We start from the raw sequence: 22,577 nt of genomic DNA, 5'->3' as shown, positions 1-22,577 counted from the left end.
TGTCTTCCAGATAGCAGATGTCAGAGCTTTCTAATCATTTCCCCAACTATCACACAGAGCCAGCCATTGTCTTCCACATGTGGTAGGGGTATTGAATTTACAAAAATTCTGCACATAACTTAAAAAGTGTACTTGCAAAATAACCTTAGAACACAATGAACATGGCTTAACTGCACGGTTTTAAACATATGCAGAAGATTCTAGGGAGAAATTAAGGATAATTGCATTTAAAAACCAATAAAGCCAAATGCAAATATAAACTAGCTTGTTTGGAAAAAAGTGAAGACAAAGAAGCTTGCAAATAAAACCAGCAGTTAACCTGACTAGACTAATCAGGTCACCTGAGCAGAGTCTTGGGTTTTAGTGTGCATGCAAAGGTACAATTGAGAAGTCCTGATGGACAGCACTTTTTTGGCAATGCGTCACCCTAGATGCCACTGAAGTGTGAAGTAGCTGTTAAAGGGAGAGGAGTCCTCTCAAAACTCTCTACCCAAAATCTGTTCTCACTGATCTAAGTGGTTGTGTGTGAGTGGGTGGGTTATTATTCAGAAGAGATTTAACAGCATTCTGACTTGCTCAGGGCTTTTGTTAAGCATTTCAAAGCAGAGACCTGGCACCAGAGACATTTTTTCCAGAGGAAAGCCCTTAGAGCAACTGACTGCACCTCAAACGATTTATGTTTTAAATAGACAAGATGAGCAAAGGTAGCTGAAGGAGAGCAAATGAACATGCACCATGGAACATGTAGCACTGGTGCAGAGTGTCTCCTTGTGACCAGGCCAGCTCAGGTCAGGAGATAAGCGGCTTGCCACATCAAAGTGTTTTAGGAAACCCTAACATTTGAAGGCCCTGACAGGTGGACATCCTGAAGAAATGAATTTTCCATTTGTGAAAAGAAATTGGATGCTTTATTATTTATTATGAAACAGATTGGGGGTGGGAATTGCCATCCTGTTCTTTGTCTCAGGCAGCAAATGGTCTTGGGACAGCCCTGGTTGTTGTCCAGCAACATCTGGGTGGCTGCAGGTCACCCAGCCCTGAACTAGAAGATACACAGCAGGTTCTATATGAATTATAGCACGTGTGACCTTAGCCATTATCCTTCTACACGCTGGGTACAAATGCTATCAGGCATCAGTCCCAGCAAATGCCAGGCTTACACATTTCATGTGGTGCTGAGTACAACCAGTGGCGTAGCGTGGGGGGGTGCAGGGGGGGCCAGCCGCACCGGGCGCAACATCTGGGGGTTAGGGTTAGGGGGCACAAATCCATGGGTTAGGGGGCGCAAATCCACGGGTTAGGGGGCGCAAATTACTTGCCTTGCCCCGGGTGCTGACAACCCACGCTACGCCACTGAGTACAACTGCCACCATGATTCTGGCTCCCCTTTTTCATCCCCTTTGGGTAACTCCCGCCAGGCTAAACAACTAATCCAGTCCTGAGTTCAGAAGTGATTAAATTATATGAGGCATATAATAGCCAGCCTAGACAATTGTCACATTGTTCAGAATTCTAGTTTATAGTTGTCATTTTAACACCACCACTCCCCGACAGTTGTATTCAGCTTTCAACAGCTACAAGGCAGACAGAATTTTAAGTTTTATTTTGTATGGAAATAAAGTGATGAGGGATAGTATTGCCTGTTGAATTGCTGCCTGCTGCGTCATTCTTAAAGCTCCAGAGCATCTGTCAGAAAAATAATCTGCAGCCCTAGCATCCAACGCACGTACTTAAATCTCATGGCTGAAAAAACAGACAAAAGCGGGGAAACTCCCTTCCTCAGCGCTTACACCAAATTAATCACAGTTGGCCTATGTGTCAAATAATCATCTTGCTAGCTTCCCCTGAAGCCCTGGGCAATATTTGATTTAATGATTGTAGCAATCCTTGGCAGTTAGCTGGCCTTCAAAACAGTTTGTCAAAGGTCTACCTAAGAAAGCTGAGGGTACTGAACAAAAGCATTCAAGGAGATTGCAGAGGGCAAAGTTCAATGGGGCTTACTCTAAAGTAAGTGCACATGGGATTGCAGCCATAGGCTTACTGGCTCCTGTTGAATTAAACCATATTAAAACCAGGTATTCTCTTGGTTTGTAGATCAGTTTTATACTTACACATGGTTGTTTTTTTTAAGGGTGTGTTCGCTGTGGCTTCCCACATAACTATAAGAGAATGCTGGTACTAAATTTTTGCTGTTATTGACCGGCTACAAAAGATGGGGACTTTGTACTGAAATGAAGCTGTAATGCATTACTTATTGTGCTGTGACTAATATGACTTTATGTCTTATTTTAGCTACAGAGAAAGCCCTTGAGCAATGGGGATTTACCAGAAAAATAGCAGTATGGGAATAGGAAATGGAAAAGAAAAGCAGTGAGAAAATGCTTCACACTGGATTTCTATAAGCGCAGTGTTGATCCATTTTAGATGTGTGGTGCTGTGCAGCTTTTGTAAACAGAAATACAAATTATGAATTAGCCTATACAGCTTGCCACATTAACCATGTGACTGGACACAATTTAGAGGAGATGGTATGTATCTGCTTTCAGTTTAAATTTACCAGCTTATCATTATGTCTCAACCATAGGAGCCAACTTTTAGGAGCTGCCGAAGTCCCTTTGGCTCCCCTAAGGTTGATGGGCATTGCCATTCAAATGGTTTGCGTGTGCCACATCTTGTGATTGATTATGCAAGGTAGGGCTTTCCTGCCCCTCCCATAAAAATATTTTATTCAATTTGGCACACCTGGTCTGAACTGTGAACAGTGAATAGTTTAAATTACCGTATTTTTTGCTCTATAGGACGCACTTTCCCCCCTCCAACATTAAGGGGAAATGTGTGTGCGTCCTATGGAGCGAATGCAGGCTCCTTGGCTTCAGCGATAGCAATGCAAAGCCTCCGAAGCGCAGAGGGAGCGCTCCCAGTCCCACCAGGAGATGCTGGGGACTGAACCTGATGCCTTCTGCATGCTAAGCAGTTGTTCTACCACTGAGCTATGGCCCTAGCTCACATTATTGCTGTCAGGATAAAATGGAGAAGGTGGAGGCTGAAGTGTGTTCTGTGGAGGAAAGGTGGGATAGAAGTATAAGAAGGAATAAAGTATGTAAACTAGCCTATAAGTGAATAAACTACAGTATATTTTTAACTTACTCTCCTAATAATTTGTATATAAATTATAAAAGTGGTATATAAATTTTGTTAAATAAAAAAGAGGAAATGTTCAGACTTTCAAACAGTATATTATGCCTGAGCCTTCATTGCTGAAACTCCCAACAGCATTTTCATGCTCACAAACACCTGATGAAGGAACCATTGTGACATAACCCATTCAAGCAGAGTGAAGGGGCAACAGGCTGTCAACAGTGGCAGTAGTTGGGAGCTCCCATCTATTAAAAAGCCACAGAAAGTCTTTTCATACTGCCTGAGGAATTAATCCCTTATTTAACGTTCATAATTGCTGGATCGATTTAACAAGACTGGAGCTAACATTTGCTTGGATTTGGCACCATTGATAGGGAACTGTCTACTGCGTCCTCCACTTTGAAGTCACCCTGGTCTTTGGGCCTCCAGCACCTTCTTCAGCATGTCCAACCCATCTAAGAGGCGTATGATACTGGTGTTCCACTGGGTTAGGAAGAAGCCTCTGACAGAGAAGCTGTGCTCTACCATCTCGGCCAGACCTTCTGCCTCTGCACCGGCTTGCAACACTCCTCACATTTCACCCTACTTCACGAGGAGCAAGACACAACCCGCTCCGCTCAGGAGGTCCAGCAGGCGCAAGGTGCTGCGATTGCCGAATCTCACCGACCCCAAGGTTTTAAGATCTGTCATTGGCAGCGTTGGCCGGAAGAGAGCCCGCAGGCGCAAGCAAAAGAAGACTCCAGCAGGAACAGGAAAAGGGGTGATGGCTAGGCTAGAGGCAAGAAGGCTCCAAATTTGCGGGGTGGGATCGCTTTGGAAGATGCCTTCTCACAATCTCTACCCTTGAACCACATATCAAAGGTTCAAGCAAGCTCATCCACGTAGCACTAAATTATGCTTTAATGCAGTGGTTCTCAAAGGGTGTAGTGCACCAGCCTGGTGTGGCTGGAGAGGATGACAAATGATGGGAGAGTGATGGGAAGATTCAAGGACAATCAAAGAAGCACCAAACATTTCATTGTAGTATAGTATAGTATCAAAGTATTTTTTTTAATTTTGCCTAATATGTATAGAAATCTTTTTCAAAATGAGAGCAAGAGCATCAAGTGATACTGAGGACAGTCCGAATTGTGTTTTCTAATGTTTTTCTTATCAATTCAAAAATTCAGTATGGCTCAATAAAATTTTATTCTGAAACTGTGGCCCAGAGATAAAGGCTTGAGAACCACTGCTTTAGTGTTATGTTTGAACTAGGCCTCGGCTTTTAATTTTTGTTTCAAGTATAGCCTGGGAAGTTGTGAAAATGTGCAACCTATTTCCCCAATAGCTATTGACCAAATAATCTGCTTCTAGCATGTCCTGTTTCAAAGCATTCTGTACATTTCGCAATATTGTAGCAGATAAAATTTGTCACCTGCATTGACCTGCATCTTCTGATATGGTATTTGCCATCTGTTCATTTTGCAATCTGACATTTTCTGTATAAGCCCATATAGACGAATTGTTTCATCTGAAAATCAATTGTAGCTTAAAATACAGAGACACACAGACACATGGTGCTATCTAATAACTTGAAAGAGTCTTACCCTTACCTTAACTCCAAATATAAAAGCAGACACCACTATCTTAAAACTTTCAAATAATGAGACCGCTTTATCCAAACTACTAAGTAAAGGATACTGAATTTTCAACAGATTCTTTTTCTCTCATTCCTACAGGCCAAACCCCAGCTGTCAAATCCCCTTCTTCTGCACAACTCTGAAAGGCAGACAGTGCCCCATAATGATACTCATTTCCTGGTCACCCTATTTTTTAGCTAAAGCATGGCCCCTCACTAGCCTTCTAAAAACAGGAGCTAACAAGACCACCAACCAAGGTAACAGGGCCAGGCCCTTTTTGCCTTCCTCCTGCAGTTTGAGCAGTGCCTGACATCTGGCCATCCTTAATAACATTTCTGTGCCTGAAAATGTGTGCAACCTGTACAGTAGAACAGACCTGAATTCTTTCTACTATTGGTGAAAAATTAAATTTCACAGAACAAATGGGGCAATGGGTTGGAGGATAGGATGTAACTGGGTCTGGCATCCGTTAGGAAATAACTGGGGAATACCAATTAATCATGAAGTCCCACGTGTGTGAGAAACTACAAAAGGAAAGTGGCTGACTGTCTGAATTCCAAAAATACAGGTCTTGGTTCACTACCTAGTCAAAGGAGCCCCTGGCAGAGTTTAAAACTGCAATGTATGCAGCATTTGCAAAGCATGGAAAATATAGGTTGTTGGATATCCCCATATTAAGCGCTCACAATGTGCTCCCCTGCCTCTACCCCTCTCACAGTGAATAGACTACAATGTAAATCACTTACAGTAATCAGAGGTCTCATTCATGCACCATTTAATGCTACAGCAAAAGTAATACAGGTAAAAACTTATTCAGTGCAAAATACAAAAATTATATTCAGACATGGAGCCTGGATCTCAGGAGCATCAGTCTCAAGCCTCTGGTCAAGTACATGGTTCAAAGAGGAGAGGGGGGAGAAGGGGAGGAACAGGAAACAAGCCTCCCTCCCTCCCTGAAGGTGAGAGGGTGTGACCTAGCCAAGCCTTCTCTAGAAATTTACAGCTCTGTGGTCCTTAACCCCTTCATGTACTAACTAGCACCCATTGTTAGGCTTGACTGCAAAATCTCCCACAGCATCAATAGGTAACATCCTCAGTCAGCTGCTGAGGGGCCCTTTTCTGGCACTTTAATGATACCATGTGGCTCCACTGCATTGTGGGTAGTCAGAGTCAACCCTTTGTTAGTCATAGTGAGCCCTTTGTCTCAGAGGGTGGATAGGGAGAGGTGATAGTTCTGGATGCTATTTCACTCCCTGCCGTCAAGCCCATCTGTCCTCATCCCGTCCCCACCACCCACTGTGGAGTAACCAGCATGGCAGCTGCCTAACACTCTTCAGTAACACTGGGTTGTCCTTCTGAGGAAGATATTCTGGGTTAGGTGAGGTGGCCTGAGAGAATGCCTGTGCCCACTGCTGCCCCTTTGTTGCACTTTCAAGCTTAATGATCTGCTGCTGTCAAACTTTAGACGGCTTTTGCCACTGCTGGCAAACTTTAGATAGCATCTGCCGATAACAACATGCAGAAGCCAACCATACAATTAAATCCAGCTCCAGTCTATTCAGGTGCAGTGCAGGTACATGACACAATGGAGGTCACTGTGCAAAAGTTAATAGAGGCAAGTTAGAGGTGACAAGCACCTGATGCTGGGTACTTATCACTTCAACTTCTTGCTCATGTATTTATTCACACATACTTAATGAACCCCAATAAAGCAAAGTGCTTCTTCACTGCAAAGCAGGATCAAGCCCTGAAGCATAGCTTGTGGCATGATGTTGAGCTACAGATGCTCTTCAAAGCTCTTTGCAAACTTCACAGAAATGAAGGCAGCTTATGCCAAGAGGATGATTTGCGTTTCTCAGCCTATGACTGGATTCCTGTAATATGTTTTTCAGGTTTTAGAAATCGCCAGCAGCTTCGTTTAGCCCACCACCTTGCACCACCCCCATACAGAACTAGTGATAAAGGGACACAGGAGGCAGTCCAGGTCTCCCACTAAGGGGCTTGCTTGTCTCTAATTGGGTTCAGAACAACTCATGAACTACCAATAACCTTTCATGAAAAAAGGACTTTGGGAGTTGGAAATGAAGGAGTCAGGGGAGAAATAAGGAAAGGAGGCTTGCATTTTGTCACCAGTCTTTATTGTTCTATTTTCACTCATGAGAATGAGCAAAAAGAAATTGATTACTGTAGCTCTTGTTACATAATTTATTGAGCTGAAGTGTGTAGGGTACTCACCACTGCAACATTTGGTGACGTCCACTACTTTAGACACACACAATATTAGATGATTCTTAGATTGTTAATGTTGAGGGCAGGGACCTCTAATTTTTATTTGTCTGTAAGAAATTCTGATCATTAAACGAATTCCTGGAGCTCAAGCCTATTAATGATTATTAACGGAACAACTAAATTAAACATCAAACAGCAACCTATTGCCTTTCTCTCAGAGGTGGGGGACTTTAATTACCGCATTATGCTCTTCTGCAGGCCACACGCTTCTGCCTGGCTAAAATGCACCCCTGAACTGTGGCATTGCCTCATTTGCTTGGATGGAAAATGAAGAGAGATATGGCACAGTGTATGTGTGCATAGAAATGTGCGTGGCTGGATGCTCTGGCTATTTTTGCCTCTGGCCTCACACACTGCTGGCATATGGCTCCTGGAATATTGCCTATGAGGAGATATGGCCCTCAAGCTGGAAAAGGTTCTCCAACCTTTGCTTTGGAGCTTTCTGGAGGTGTCTGTTTGAATGCTATTTAAAACCGGATGTTTAGATGGACCTTCGCCTGAACCAGCTTACAGTTTGTTTGTGGAGGGCAGATTTTAACCAATAGTATTCTTCATGCAGTGCATAGCCAGACAATGGGATTTGCTCCCTCAGGAGGCAGGGATGGCCACCAATTTGGATCACTTTAAAAGAAGATTAGACGAATGCATGGAGGAGAGGCTTGTCATGGCTACTAGTCATGATGGCTCCTTCCACATTTGAAGGTGCCCCTGCTTCTGAATACAGTTGCTGGAAGCCACAGGAAGGGAGAATGCGCTTTTGCTCATGTTCTGCTCGCTGGTTTCCCACAGGCATCTGGTTGGGCACTCGGAGAACAGGATGCTGGACTAGATGGCAGGCCAATGGCAGGCTATTCTTATGTCCTTATAAAAAAAAGGTAAGGTAAAGGTACCCCTGCCCGTACGGGCCAGTCGTGACCGACTCTGGGGTTGCGTGCTAATCTCGCTTAAGAGGCCGGGAGCCAGTGCTGTCCGAAGACACTTCCGGGTCATGTGGCCAGCGTGACGAAGCCAGCACCAGCGCAGCACACGGAAACGCCGTTTACCTTCCCGCTATAAAGCGGTACCTATTTATCTACTTGCACTTAAGGGTGCTTTCGAACTGCTAGGTGGGCAGGAGCTGGGACCGAACGATGGGAGCTCACCCCGCCGCAGGGATTCGAACCGCTGACCATACGATCAGCAAGTCCTAGGCGCTGAGGTTTTACCCACAGCGCCACCCGCGTCCCTTAAAGGTAAAGGGACCCCTGACCATTAGGTCCGGTCATGACCGACTCTGGAGTTGCGGCGCTCATCTTCCGGGTCATGTGGCCAGCATGACTAAGCCGCTTCTGGCGAAGCAGAGCAGCGCACGGAAACGCCGTTTACCTTCCCGCCGGAGTGGTACATATTTATCTACTTGCACTTTGATGTGCTTTCAAACTACTAGGTTGGCAGGAGCAGGGACCGAGCAACGGGAGCTCACCCTGTCGCGGGGATTCGATCCGCCGACCTTCTGATCAACAAGTCCTAGGCTCTGTGGTTTAACCCACAGCGCCACCCGCGTCCCATTATGTCCTTATACTACAGCCTAAAACCTTACTCTTGTTAGATAGTAGCACTTTTCTTATACATATCCAGAGCTGATTGTCTTGTTCCAAAATTCAGAAGGGGTATTGGCACTGGCAGCATTCCTTGCATAAGTGTTTAAATGAAAATGTATGAAGGCAGTAGGGGAAATTGTACTTGCAGCTATAAATTCAGTGCAAAAATACTTGCATATTTTGTGCGTGCATTCTGAGCCTCAACAGACACTGCCCATGGACTTTCAAACTTTTCTTGGTATGCACCGGAGATTAAAAAAGAAATATACTAAGGAAAAAATAGAAGCTGGCACCCTCAGATAGAAGAATTCAACACCAGATTCTACAAACTACCAGCACTGGCGGAGGAAGGAGGGTGCAGTGGGTGCGGCCTGCCCCGGCATTGGCGGAGCTTCATGCAGGTGGGGGCGGACAGTAGGTGGGGGCAGGGCTGGTGCGTGTCCTGGGGGTGTGGCACACCACCTGCAGGGGCGTGGCACATGTCCTGGGGGGCGGAGCACGCTGCCTGCAGGGGCGTGGTGCCCAGCGCTGGGGGGGGCAGCTGCGATGGAACCCTACCGGGATCGCGCTGCCGGAGGCAGTGTGCTCCCCCACACTCCTCTTCCTCCACCAGTGCGCCCCGGGTGTCATCCCTGAGGGGGGTGACATCGCCACCTCCCTGGGACACTCACCGTGGGCAGTGCCCCCACAGGTGGCTAGCCCACCCCCGGGTGCACAGCATGTGTGTCGTTCCGGGTGCCAGAGCAGCTAGCTCCGCCTCTGACTACCAGTAGAATTCAGCATATCAGTGGTGTTCAGTCAGTAGACTAGAGGGACTAGGCTGGTCCCCTAAATATTCCCCTTCCTAAAGTCTGGGAAGCTTCCACCCAGCTTAGAGAGGGAAGTGTGATGGTCATACATGTAACTCCCCCCCCCCCCCGTTGCCTTTGCAGCCTGGCACCTCTGGCTGTAACTGTTCCCCTCCAAAAAATCCAATGAATGCTACTGCAGCACATCATCTAAAGAAGCTGGGTTAACTGAAAGCGGGTCTAAAAAAAAGGGATTTATCAATCTGGTTGAATGAATGAAGCGACAAGGGTAGAGTGAGATTTCTTATTGGGGATGGTGAGAAGGAATCTATGAAGTTATTCAGCACGAAACAATTTACACTGATCATATTAATATTGTAGTCTCTGAAGCAATTCTATTCCGGAGAGGAAAAAATATTCAATCATTGAATAAATTATGTGATGCTAATGTAGTTCAGGACACAGCTCCTTAACAGTAGCTGGCAGGGCTGTGGCTTCTGAAGCTGTTTTTTAATGTATTTACTACTGAATAAGTAATAGATTCTCCAACAAAAATCCACAACTCTTCTCAATTCAGACATTATATTTCATGAAGAGGTCTTAATTTATTGAAATTATCTGCTACCATCTCTTTCTCTCCCTTCCCCTCTCCCTACCTCTCTCATATTAATTAGTATACTGTCTGTATGCGGGGAAGTATTTCATCAAAGCCCCTGTGGAAATTAGAAAGATAATATCATTGAAATAATATGAGCTGCTGTTGTGAAATGCTGGAGGTTGTCAGCATTTTGAAAGGGAATTTTTTAGGTCAAATCTGTCCTCCCACCCCACCAACTGTACCTTAACTATATACTCTATTGTATTATCATGGATGAGAAAAAAAAACATTTCCATGATATTGTTTACTCCCACATTTAACAATTTTAAAAAGAGAAAGAAATATACAAAATGCAAGCTTGCTGCCCCTGTCCCTTCCAGGACGGATCAATCTAGTTAAGTTTCCACAGTCGAATCTGTGATTTTGGTAGTTTTCATTCTTCAGGGTTATCAGAAAAGAATTATATAAAAGGATGCCATATTTCAACAAAATTGTCTACATCATTTGTATTATTCAATGTATGTAATCTCTTTGTTAATTTTCCTGATACAGCAATAGACCATACATTCTGTTTTCCAACAAGAGATACAAAGATGTTCCAATCCTCTCCAATTCTGTGCCACTAGAAGGCGTGCTGCTATTAAAAGAAAAGTAGTTAGTTATTTGTGTGTGTTTGTGTGTTTCAAATTCATTTACACAAGGCCAGCCCAAGACATTTTGGAACCTGAGATGAATCACAAATGGTGTGTGTGTGTCCCCCCCCGCCCCCCGCACAACCCAGGAAGAGGTGTGTGTGTGTAAAGATCTACATGGGCAACAGGAGGGGAATCAAATCAAATCAACCTTATCCAACTGTTGACATTGGAATCAAGGGGTGTGTCAAATCAACCAGTGAACAAAGTCATTTGTTGGACATCTCTTCTGCCCTCTGTTCGTGAGCATCCCTGGCAGAAATGAGTTTCATATACATGTGTGACGGACAGCAGAGCCCGACCAGAGTCTGGTGATGCAGTGCCTCAGAATTCCACTAGTGGGCTGGAGCCTCTCTCTGATTGGCTACCAAGGCAGTCAGTCAGAGGGGGGCGGAGACAGCACTTTGGGCGGGAAAATAAAAGGAGCCATTACTGACCAAGAGGTCACATAAGGAGATAGTTTCAGCAGGGAGAGAGAGGAGAGTTAGAGAATTGGTTCTGACCTGTGGGTGAAACATCCACTCTGAGGAAAACATCTACAGCTAGAGAAAGGAGTCTCTGAGCTTTGATAGAAAGACAATGTGTAGTGTCTAGGGGAAGTGTTCAGACAGGAGTGAACTGGAGGGCTGAGTTTGAGCAGGAGAAGTAGAAGCTGTGAGGATGAAGTCTCCTTGGGTCGCCTTCCAGTCAGGAGGGGAGAGATCTTCCAGAAAGAGAAGACTCTCAAGCCTGTTAGGAGGGGTGTGGGGATCCCCTGGGTCTGTTATACTGCTAGAAGTACCTCAGCAGAGTGAGAAAAGGTTGGGAAACTGACAGAGAAAGTGCCGCCTTAAAAACCAAAGTATTAAGCTGTAACACTGCAGCAACTTGAACAATTTCAACAATAACTTGAAAAAAGCTAAGCATTTACCATCCAGTCTAGAAACCTGCAATATCTAACTGAAGAGTAATAGCTGAAGTTTTAAAGCTGTACGTTTACTACCTTGCTTAGAAGCCTGTAACATCCACTAGATTTAGCATAATTATAAAGAAGTTAACTGTTTCCTGAAAGAATCATCTCCTGACACATCTTTTGTTTTACCAACTTTTTTCTGTAAAACAAATCTTTCTTATTTGTTCAACTTATGCCTGTGTCTCCAAGAATCAAAGTTTTACCTCGCACAAAAACCCTAAGCTAACCTGAGGTTATAGAGTTATAGAGAGGTGGGGTCGGCCACAATTGGTGGCAGTAGGGGGATCCACTGCAACGTGCGGAACAAGTTCTGCCCATGACTGGTGGGCCTCAGTAATTTTCAAGTGGGCCCAGAGGGTAGAACGTTTCAGGGAGAAATTAATTTATAGGTTGCATGGGGCTGACAATTTAAAATTTGAACTTCCTGTTTGGAAAGCTGGTGTGTGTTAACTCCTCTTGCTACTCTTTTTTTTCCTTTTCTGCATGCATTCAGAAGAGGAAAATAAAGCTTCCTCGATCCCATTCATACACACGGTCTATTGCTAACATAATGAATGATAGAAACAGTTCCATTAAAAGTAAGATTTGGGTCTCTGCTTCCATCCACATTGTACTTAATGCTTGCTTATAATAGTGCAGCAGTTCTCTTCTCATTTCTAGTAAGGGTGTGTGTGTGTGTACGTGCCCCCTCTACCATCTCAAAATTCACTTTCATTGATGCAAAACAAAAGCAAAGGAAGCGAAATGACACCAGGCATGTTAAGTGCTGTCATCATGTGTCACACTCTCTGAGGAGCACAGATGGGGCCATCAGCTGCGGCAGGTGCTGCGAAGACAGATCACAACTCAGGCACGGAATTATTGTGAATTATCTGTATGGGCCTATTGTCTGGGGGCCTCTAACTCAGTCACATGCGGCACGAGAGGGTGATGGCGCCAACAGGAGCTAATTGAATCGCTGCTTTTTATTAGGAAATGACAACGTTGGCTTTCCATTTCTGCCTCCCATGATGAGGACGACGACGTGGTGCTCACATATATAGCTCAAGCTGGCTCCATCCACAGTCAGACTTTGCTTGCGTACAAAGGCGTTAGGAGGAAAGAGTGTCAGGAACAGATCGATTGTTCTCCTCTCTATTATATTTGCTAACCTCCCCCTAAGAGAGGATCACTGCACATTTATATTGAAAGTGAGCCAGGCCTTGAGAATAGCTGCTGTTATTTTGCCAGCTGTCATCCAAACACTGTTTGGGTGTGTGATAATTAAATGTAGTTCCGACAAAATGTTGCAGAACTACTGTGTGCTGGCAAAAACGCATGCAAAAAATGGACAGAAAAGTTCAACTGATAACGCAAGGCCAACCGTTACACAGGAAATGAATCTTATAAAGAAGGTCATACCTGATGGATTTAATAGGCCTGAATTCATGGTTAAGGAGTTGTGCCTGTGAAAATACTCAAAAACTTCAGTGTAAAGAAATGAACTGTGGAGAGCAAAATACCAGATGCAAGGAGGTTTCTGCATGCTCTTTTGCTGTTAGGATGGCCAGCTGCCCTACTTTACAGAGGACCGTCTCTTGTTTGAGGACAGACCTCTCTATTTGAAGGGTTGCTATTTGAATGTAAGTTTCAAAGGCAAGAAGCAAGAGCAGAGACCAGTTAATATCTGGAGAGTGGAAGGAGCAGGATCACAGATCATTTGGTGGCAATTTTCTCTATTATGGTGAGACATATGGTATTTCTAATTTATATTATAATAATTGTTTCTAAATTTGCATCTATACATATAAATTAGCATATAAGATATTATGCAAAGATGTTGTCGTTTAGTCGTGTCCAACTTCATATTATTGAGTGATGCATTTCTTCTTTTTGCATAAGTGGCCACCCTATTCACTGTTGAAATAAGATCACCCCCCTATTGCTAGTTCCAGGTTTAACACTCTGTTCTGTTGTTGCTTTTGTATCTAAACTTGACTTGGAGACTCTGTAATCAGAGCCTTTGCCACATAGTTTCTTATTATATAATTAATTATACAACAATTTAAGAAGTATTCTGATGTTGAGGACTGTTTGGTGATAACCCTATTATATCATCAATCTAGGTGGCTAGGAAAATGAATTTTATTTAATTTTAAAGATTTCTATTCTGCCTTGCAAAAAAGCTTCCAAGACAGCTTGGAAAGATTCTAGATAGCCTCTGATGACTGGCAAACTCCACCTGAAAACATCATATTTGCAAGACATCTTTAAAAAGCTGATGTTAAATAATCTAACCTAACCTAATCTGAAAAGCATATTGGTTATATAGCTTTGAGGCATAAGGTTTTTGTTCTCTCTTAGTGGCAATGATTATTATAGTTGTGGATTGCTTGTGTATCAGTAATGGGGAGGTTAAGAATCTATCACTGAAAAAATACATTTTGAAAAGCTGGGCGACTTCTTGTTACAATCAATCCCTCATTATTCACAGCATCAGGGCTCCCTGGTTCACAGCTCAATCCCTTAGCCATTATAGAACACCAGCTGTCAAGAATGAGGAACTTTGAAATTTATATGTTACATTTGCACCCACCTTTCTTCAGCTAACTTAAAGTGAGATACATAAAGTTTTCCAGGTGGACCCCTATTTTGAAACTAGACACTGGCTTATCTTCATCAACATTGCTGCAATTGTGCATCAAGTGCCTTCAGACCACAGCCGTGCCCCCGAAGGATAAGTGGGAACCGCCTAGTTCAGGGGTCTGCAACCCGCGGCTCCGGAGCCGCATGTGGCTCTTTTACACCTTTGCCGCTGCTCCGGGGCGGATACTAGCGAGGGGAGGAGGCGCATTGTGCGCCCCAACACTCCCCACTGTGATGGGCGCTGTACTGGCTGTGACGTCACATGGGGGCGGTGTGTGCGTTAGTCACGCACCGTCCCGACGTCACCTTCCCGCCCGCTGTCAGATCGGACATTAAGGTAAGAAACAATATATGCAGTGTTATATTTGTTTTAAATGTCGCAATGGTTTTGCGGCTCCCAGTTTTTTTTTCTTCGGAAATGGGTCCAAGTGGCTCTTTTTGTCTTAAAGGTTGCAGACCCCTGTCCTAGTTAGAGCATCTTGGTTTAAAAAGCTTGCCTCTGCCGTGAACTCACTGCCATGACTTGAGACAATTTCAGCCCCCTCCCCCTCCCTGTCTGCAGTTTGACTATAATAATAAATGATAATTTGTTTGTTTGTTTGTTTAATATATATACCACTCTCCATTCAAACATCACAGGACATTTTACAGTATAAAAATGCAAAAGCTATAACATAACAACAAGCAATAATGCCCCCACCAACAGATACATTTAAAAGGCCATAGATTGATGGAATCTACACACATATTAAAAACGCTGTGAAAATGCTTTTTTAAAAAAAACATTTTGAAAAATACATTGAATTTGGGATAGCTCACTGTCGCCATCTAGTGTCACATTTGTATATTGCACTTCACAACACATTTAAAACATTTTATTTGCAGCTGTATAGCTGAGTTCATTGTTTAATCAAGTCTAAGGGCTGGCTATAGATAAACATTTTCACCTGGTGCCTAAAGATATGGAATGAAGGTGCCAGAGAGTCTTTCTGGGAAGAGCATTCCACAGACAGGGAGCCACTGCTGAAAAGGCCTGTTTGTGTTGCTGTTCTCCAGACTTCTCACAGAAGAGGCACACAAAGAAGGGCATCAGATGATGATTGCAGGGTCCGGGTCAGGTCATATGGGGAGAGGTGGTCTTTGAGGTATTGCAGTCCTGAGCCATTTAAAGGCTTTATAGGTCAAAACCAGCACTTTGAATTGGGCCCAGAAAGTGATTGGCAGCCAGGGCAGTCAGGCTAGGATCAGCATTATATGTTCAAACTGTCTTGCCCTCGTGAGCAACCTAGCCTCCAAATTCTGCACCAGCTGACGTTTTTGGACCATCTTCAGAGGCAGCCCCACATATTGCAGTAATCTAATCTAGAGGACCAAACTGCGGGAGGCAGTGGAAGACAGAAGTGCCTGGCATGCTCTGGTCCAGGGGGTCACGAAGAGTCGGACACGACTAAATGACTAAACAACAAACAACAACAAACAACAACAAATCTAGAGGTTACTAGAACATAGACAAGAGAAGTTAAAGGTAAAGGTAAAGGTACCCCTGCCCGTACGGGCCAGTCGTCTCCGACTCTGGGGTTGCGCACCCATCTCGCTTAAGAGGCCGGGGGCCAGCGCTGTCCGAAGACACTTCTGGGTCATGTGCCCACCGTGACAAGCTGCATCTGGCGAGCCAGCGCAGCACACGGAAATGCCGTTTACCTTCCCGCTAGTAAGCGGTCCCTATTTATCTACTTGCACCCGGGGGTGCTCTCAAACTGCTAGGTTGGCAGGCGCTGGGACCGAGCAACGGGAGCGCACCCCGCCGCAGGGATTCGAACCGCCGACCTGACGATCGGCAAGTCCTAGGCTCTGAGGTTTTACCCACAGCGCCACCCGCGCAACAGAAGTTAGGACATCATTTAAGTAATTTACAGTGGTAAATTACAGATGACCAACAAATACAGATGACCAACATTATGTTCTTTTTTAAAGTACACTTTCAATACTTTACTGTGTGTGTGTGTGTGTGTGTGTGTGTGTGTGTGTGTGTGTTACACCTTTCCTGAAAAGCGGGATCACTGTATCACAGAAACCCACCATTTGTTTGCCAGCCTAAATGCCTGATGAGGAGTCAGCTAATAAGCTCTGCCTATCTGCAAGTCTTGAGAAAGGCAGCCAGGCATCCAGACCTGTCCTCAGGGAATCAGTCAGTCAATCCAGCGTGTAGGCCACTCCTGCGGGATCTGCCATTCATTCTCAGGAGATGCTATTAAAATTCCACTAATAATGAGGCAGCTTGTTAACATTCCTGTTGCTCACAATTTTTACTCATTTGCATGTTGGATAAAAATAAATGTTAACAGAGAGATTCCCTGCAACATTTATTTTGTATTATTAATATTCTTTACATAGTTGTATTTCGAAAAGGCTTAATTGAGATGTCCGTCAAGTGACATGTTGATCAAATGACATCATTTGAACTGTTAACAAGAAGCAAACTGATAAAAGCACAGAAATCTTATAGAAATCTTTTATATATGGGGCGTAAAGCTGCAAGTAGCCACTTAACTGGCAGAGTTAGTTGACTAAAGCTTTAATACAGGTTGTGTTCCATTTTTGTCACAGAACTAATGCTTATCATGCAGAAGATCCCAGGTTCAATAACTGTTGTGTCAAAGGGGCATCCTTCAGAGCTGCTGCCACTTTGTGTAAATGATTAAGCTCGATGGACCAATGGGCCACTTCAAATGTTCCCATCCAATTAAACAGGCTCAAAAAAGAAGCAAAAGGTCTGGAACTCAAGGCTGCTGTGCAGGGGCATAGTGGGGGGGGCAGCAGAGGGATCACGGCCCCGGTTGTGAATTTTTGAGGGGGCACGAAGCAAGCACCCCCATACAGACGCCCCCAGTGCGACCCAGCCCGGTGCTCCAATGCTCGCGGAGAGGAGCACCGGGTTCACGCCCACCAAGTGCCTCGTTGGCTGGCCAGGCTCCCCACTGCTTGACTCTTGTGTGGGGTGAGGTCGCTCCTCAATTGATTATTTAATAAGTGTCGAAACCAACCATAATACACACTCATCCATCTACTCAGACCACACATTATATTCTTTCATTGTAGGCTTTCTTTGCTTCTGGGAGGTCGAGACAATCCAGCTGTTAGACACATCTGCTTTTCATATGACAGTATTGGCATGTGTCCATCTCACAACAGACCTTCTCACACTGACTCTGTGTACTTTATGAGCAGAAGGTCAATTCCAGAGTTCCTTGATCTGCTCAGTGAAGCCAAGTGCAAACACTTTGTAGTGAGCAACATTAACATCTGGCATGGGTACCCAATTGCAATGGGCCAGATCTGCAGGCAGTTTAAATACGTGTGAGACAGACATCAATGGAACTGCACAGATGGCACTAACTGAGGATGTGGTTGATGGGATGTTATATCTTTACCACTCTTCAGTACAATATCACTGACTGTGATTTTGTGGCAGATGGAAGATCTAATTTGAACCAGGGTTGTTTGCTCAGCTTTGGAATATGCAAAGTTGCAAAAGTGAATGCCTCTGGGTCACTATTCCTCTGTCACTAATTAAGCACACCCTCCTGGCTCATTTCCAGTCCCAAAACCTAGCTGAGAGAATAGTAATTGGGAGGGATGGCTGCCGTGGGAAGTGTCCAGTACCACTTCATCCTCACAAATCACCTCTCCACCACTGTTTATCTTCTTTGTTTGGGAAATGGATTCTTCTGAATTGCTTCCTGCAACCCAACTACTAAATAATTTTCCAACTGACATGGATCATACCATTAATATTAGATATCCTTTTAAATTCAAAACATCACATAAAATGGCTTACTGAGTATTGCTTTCTGCAGAACATGACAACTGAGAGGAAGAATCAGTGTGATCAAGAAGCAGAACTCAGAGCCATGCTATGAAGGGAAAAGCAGGCTTGATTCTTAGGAAAGTCAGTATTCCATGAAGCATCTGGAATGTCCTTTCTCCTCATCTGCCTTGGTCATTCCGCAGTGCTGTTTCTCCTCCTGTTCAACACCTGACCAACAGTGGTCAAATAATGTCAGGAACTGGCTAGATGAGGAGGAGTGGGGGAGACTACCTGGCCAAGAGGTGGGGAAAGATCATCAGGGGGTTTGGGCTGGGTGTTCACCACTATGTGGATGATACCCAAATCTACCTCTCATTTATATCAGAACCAATGAAGGCAGTGAATGTCCTGTGTGAGTGTCTGGAGGCAGTTGGGGAGTGGATGGGGGTTAACAAACTGAGGTTGACAAGACAGAAGTACTGTTTCTAGGGGACAGGTAGGTGTGGGGGACTCCCTGGTCCTGAATGGGGTAATTGTCCCCCTGAAAGACCAGCCTGGGGTCATTTTGGGCTCACAGCTGTCCATGGTGGCGCAGGTCAATTCTGTGCCCAGGGCAGCTGTATACTAGCTCCATCTGGTATGCCAGCTAAGACCCTACTGTCTGCGCACTGTCTCACCAGAGTGGTACATGCTCTGGTTATCTTCTGCTTGGACTATTGCAATGTGCTTTACCTGGGACTACCTAATCCAGAATGCAGCTACCAGACTGGTGACTGGGAGCAGCTGTCAGGACCATATACCAGTGGTCCTAAAGGATGTACATTGGATCCCAGTACGTTTCCGTGCACAATACAAAGTATTGGTGCTGACTTTTAAAGCCCTAAACAGCCTGTATACCTGAAGGAGCATCTCCACCCCCATTGTTCAGACTGAGATCCAGTTCTGAGGGCCTTCTGGTGGTTCCCTCACTGCGAGAAGTGAGGTTACAAGGAACTAGGTAGAGGGCCTTATCAGTAGTGGCGCCACCCTGTGGAATGTCCTTCCATCACATGTCCAGGAAATAAACAAATATCTTACTTATAAAAGACATCTGAAGGCAGTCCTGCATAGGAAAGTTTTTGATTTTTAATTTTTGATGTTTTATTGTTTTTTATATTTGGCTGGAAGCTACCCAGAGTAGCTGGGGCAATCATTCAGATGGGCAGCATAATAATAATAACAATAGTTTTTATATACTAAGCAGTGCAGAAATGGACTTAAATAAATAAACAAAACATTTTGGGCACCACTGTGTCCTACCAGACTTTAGACCTTATTTACCTGTTTGCCACTTTGTGAACTTTATTAAAGTTAGCTTATCATTATGACTCAGAAGGTACCTCCTGGAATGCAAACTAATAAGCATCAGATGAAAACCAATATCCACTTCTAGTGCAGGCTGTAGTCCATTAATTGTCTTCTGCAGCATGACCGCAAAGCCTACAATAGCTGTTCAGATTCCAGCTAAGAGTTTTCCCTACTATGGTTTGACCTTGAATGAGGTGAGCTGCTTGTTCTGTGGCTGCTGCAAGAGCAGCAACAGCATACATTGCAATTCCTTAAAGTTGCCTACCCAGTGCTGAATTTAATGAAATATCAATGAAGTAAACATAGGTAAATGTTATCATTTTTATGGGGGTGGGGATCCAAAAAGGTAGTTTTGTGTTGTTGTCTTTTCTGATGCTATGGCAAAATATGTTTCCAACTTGGCTTGGTGCATCCCATTTCTGACTGCCTAAGCAATATTTGGGCAGCTTTGTCAGCAGCAAAACCAAGGAGAAGTTTAGCATTGACTATTATTGGTGGGCACCTCTAGTTGAGAAAAGTAAACAGAATCTGTCTGTGACCTTGTGAATTAAAGGAAGTGCTCCTGATCTCTAAAACCAGTCTTTACTTTCTGCACAGGAAGCTCTGCTTGCCACTGAGAGCAAAATGCAACACGCAAAAGCAAATCCTTTAATACGCTTCAAGTTACATACGCTTCAGGTTACACACTCCGCTAACCCAGAAATATTACCTTGGGTTAAGAACTTTGCTTCAGGATGAGAACAGAAATCATGCGGTGGCGGCGGCGCGGCAGCAGCGGGAGGCCCCATTAGCTAAAGTGGTGCTTCAGGTTAAGAACAGTTTCAGGTTAAGAACGTAACCAGAGGTACCACTGTATTAGAACTAAATATTGGTAATGGTCAAAGAGTTAACAAAAGCTAGGTTCTCTTACAAACTGAGGAGATGGCATGTCTGCCTTTCCTGAAAGTTACTTTGCTTTTATCTTGTGGGTTGTTAGATTGAATAATTTGTACCTAGTCATCCTGTCTAAAGGTGTTGCCCTAAGAAATGCATGGTTTTGGTCTGCTTCTTTGGTAAACACTCCCCCCCCCCCCCGCCAAGTGAGCTTCATCTCTGAACAGCGATTTGAATCCAAGTCTCCTTCATCCCAACCCTGACCCTCTGCATCCCTGGTGTGAATATTAACAAAACCTTTGACATCACACTCACTTTATTATGGAACAAGTTTTGTCATCCCCTCCTCGGAGTGAAAACACCAAGAATCTCTTTCAGAGTTCTCTCACTTATAACCGTCATCTGCTGATTTTGATGCAGCTTTAAAAGGAGAGGGTGGAATAGGACAACTTTGCCACCTTCAGAAGGGCTGCTTTGAACCGTGTCACACTCCAGAAGCCTCTCAGTAGGAGGTGATCAAGCAGCAGAAGCATTTAAAGGATTTAGCTCCCTTCAATCACTACCTCATAATTGTGCAAATACTATAATTGGGTCTTAGTTAACAATAACATTTTAAGGATTGGTCTACTGTAGACATTCCCAAATGGTGTGTCCTGAGAAATTAATTAATTGCCTTTGTAAGCACAAAATGCCCACAAAGGAAGCTGCCTGCTGTAAATGTGCTGGTCTGGCTTTACCTCTTTCTTTTCAGCCTCTGCTGAAGGTGAATTATTCTACTGCATCTCTACACTGGATGCTACACTGTTTTGTATCCCACCAATCTACCCTGAACTTCATGAACCTTTAAAGCCCTATACGGCCTAGGACCCTTGTACCTACAGGACCACCTCTCCACAGAGGAACTTACGGTCTTCAAAGGTCTTCTTGAAGGTCCCAGGCCACAGGGAGGTTAGGCTGGCCTCAACTAGAGCCAGGGCTTTTTCGTCTGTGGCTCCGATCTGGTGAAACTCTCTGTCACAAGAGACTAGGGCCCGGCGGGACTTGACATCTTTCCGCAGGGCCTGCAAGACAGAGCTGTTCCACCAGGCCTTTGGCCAGGGCGCAGCCTAACTCCCTCCTTTGGCAATCTTCACAGAACTCTAGCCCAATGGTTGCCATCAATTTGATTTGAATTAATTTTATAATGAAATGATTTTAGAATGTTGTATTATTTTATTGTTGTTAGCCACCCTGAGCCCGGCTTTGGCTGGGGAGGGCGGGATATAAATAAAATTTATTTATTTATTTATGAGACCTCAATAAAAGAGCAGCACCCTCTTGCTGGCCCAAATATAGATGGGGTTGCAGAGACATTAAAGGTAAAGGTAAAGGGACCCCTGACCATTAGGTCCAGTCGTGGTTGACTCTGGGGTTGCAGCGCTCATCTTACTTTATTGGCCGAGGGAGCCGGCGTACAGCTTCCAGGTCATGTGGCCAGCATGACTAAGCTGCTTCTGGCGAACCAGAGCAGCGCACGGAAACGCCGTTTACCTTCCCGCCGGAGTGGTACCTATTTATCTACTTGTACTTTTGACGCGCTTTCGAACTGCTAGGTTGGCAGGAGCAGGGATTCACACCTTCTGATCGGCAAGTCCTAGGCTCTGTGGTTTAACCCACAGCGCCACCCGCGTCCCTGCAGAGATATTAGTAAAGACCAATAACCCTTTGAAGACCTCCCCTGAGAAGATATTCCACTTGAAGAGGCCTCCGGTTTGGAGAAATCCCAACCCCCTGCTTCATTCTATTCCCTCCTATCGAATCCAGCAAGTTTACTCCCTGGGCTTCAGATGCAGAGGTGGCTGTGTGTGGAAAGCTGGAGTCATAGTGCCCATCCGGTAGTTCAAGGACAGCTCCTTCTGAATACTCCTTGTAAGGAGGGAGCCCAATTCCTCAAGTGCTGTGGGTCAGGGCAAACTAGGAAGCAGCATTAACTTGAAAGCTGCCAATTTTGAACCTACCTAGTGCTGAAGCAACCTCTAAACTCATGGTGCTCCATGTTGGACTGCTCTTGTAGTATCCAGAATCCCCTAATATTTGACTCACTAGACATTTACCAGTTAATAAGTATTATGAATTGCACCAAAATCTTGATGGTGAGAAGAAATTCAAAATGGAGTTGTTCATTAAAAAAAATAAAATGCAGTTTTTTTGAGCTGCTTTGGAACTGTTATTGTTGCACTATGTATTGCTTTGTGCTGCATTCTGTTTTATTGAATTTGTATGTAGCCA

General features: G+C 44.4%; 1 long non-coding RNA gene across 1 annotated transcript; it reads left to right on the top strand.

Moving 5' to 3' along the window:
* Nucleotides 1–1,360: 1,360 nt before the first annotated feature.
* Nucleotides 1,361–4,368, top strand: LOC310745319. Its single transcript, XR_014540080.1, has 2 exons — nucleotides 1,361–2,528; nucleotides 3,513–4,368. It is a non-coding gene; the product is annotated as an uncharacterized lncRNA (long non-coding RNA).
* The last annotated feature ends 18,209 nt before the right edge of the window (nucleotides 4,369–22,577 follow it).

Source organism: Podarcis filfolensis, assembly GCF_964270895.1.
Source record: "Podarcis filfolensis genome assembly, chromosome: 12".
Taxonomy (NCBI): domain Eukaryota; kingdom Metazoa; phylum Chordata; class Lepidosauria; order Squamata; family Lacertidae; genus Podarcis; species Podarcis filfolensis.
Note: the sequence above shows the minus strand (reverse complement) of the source record. Positions and strands in the feature narration are given on the sequence as shown.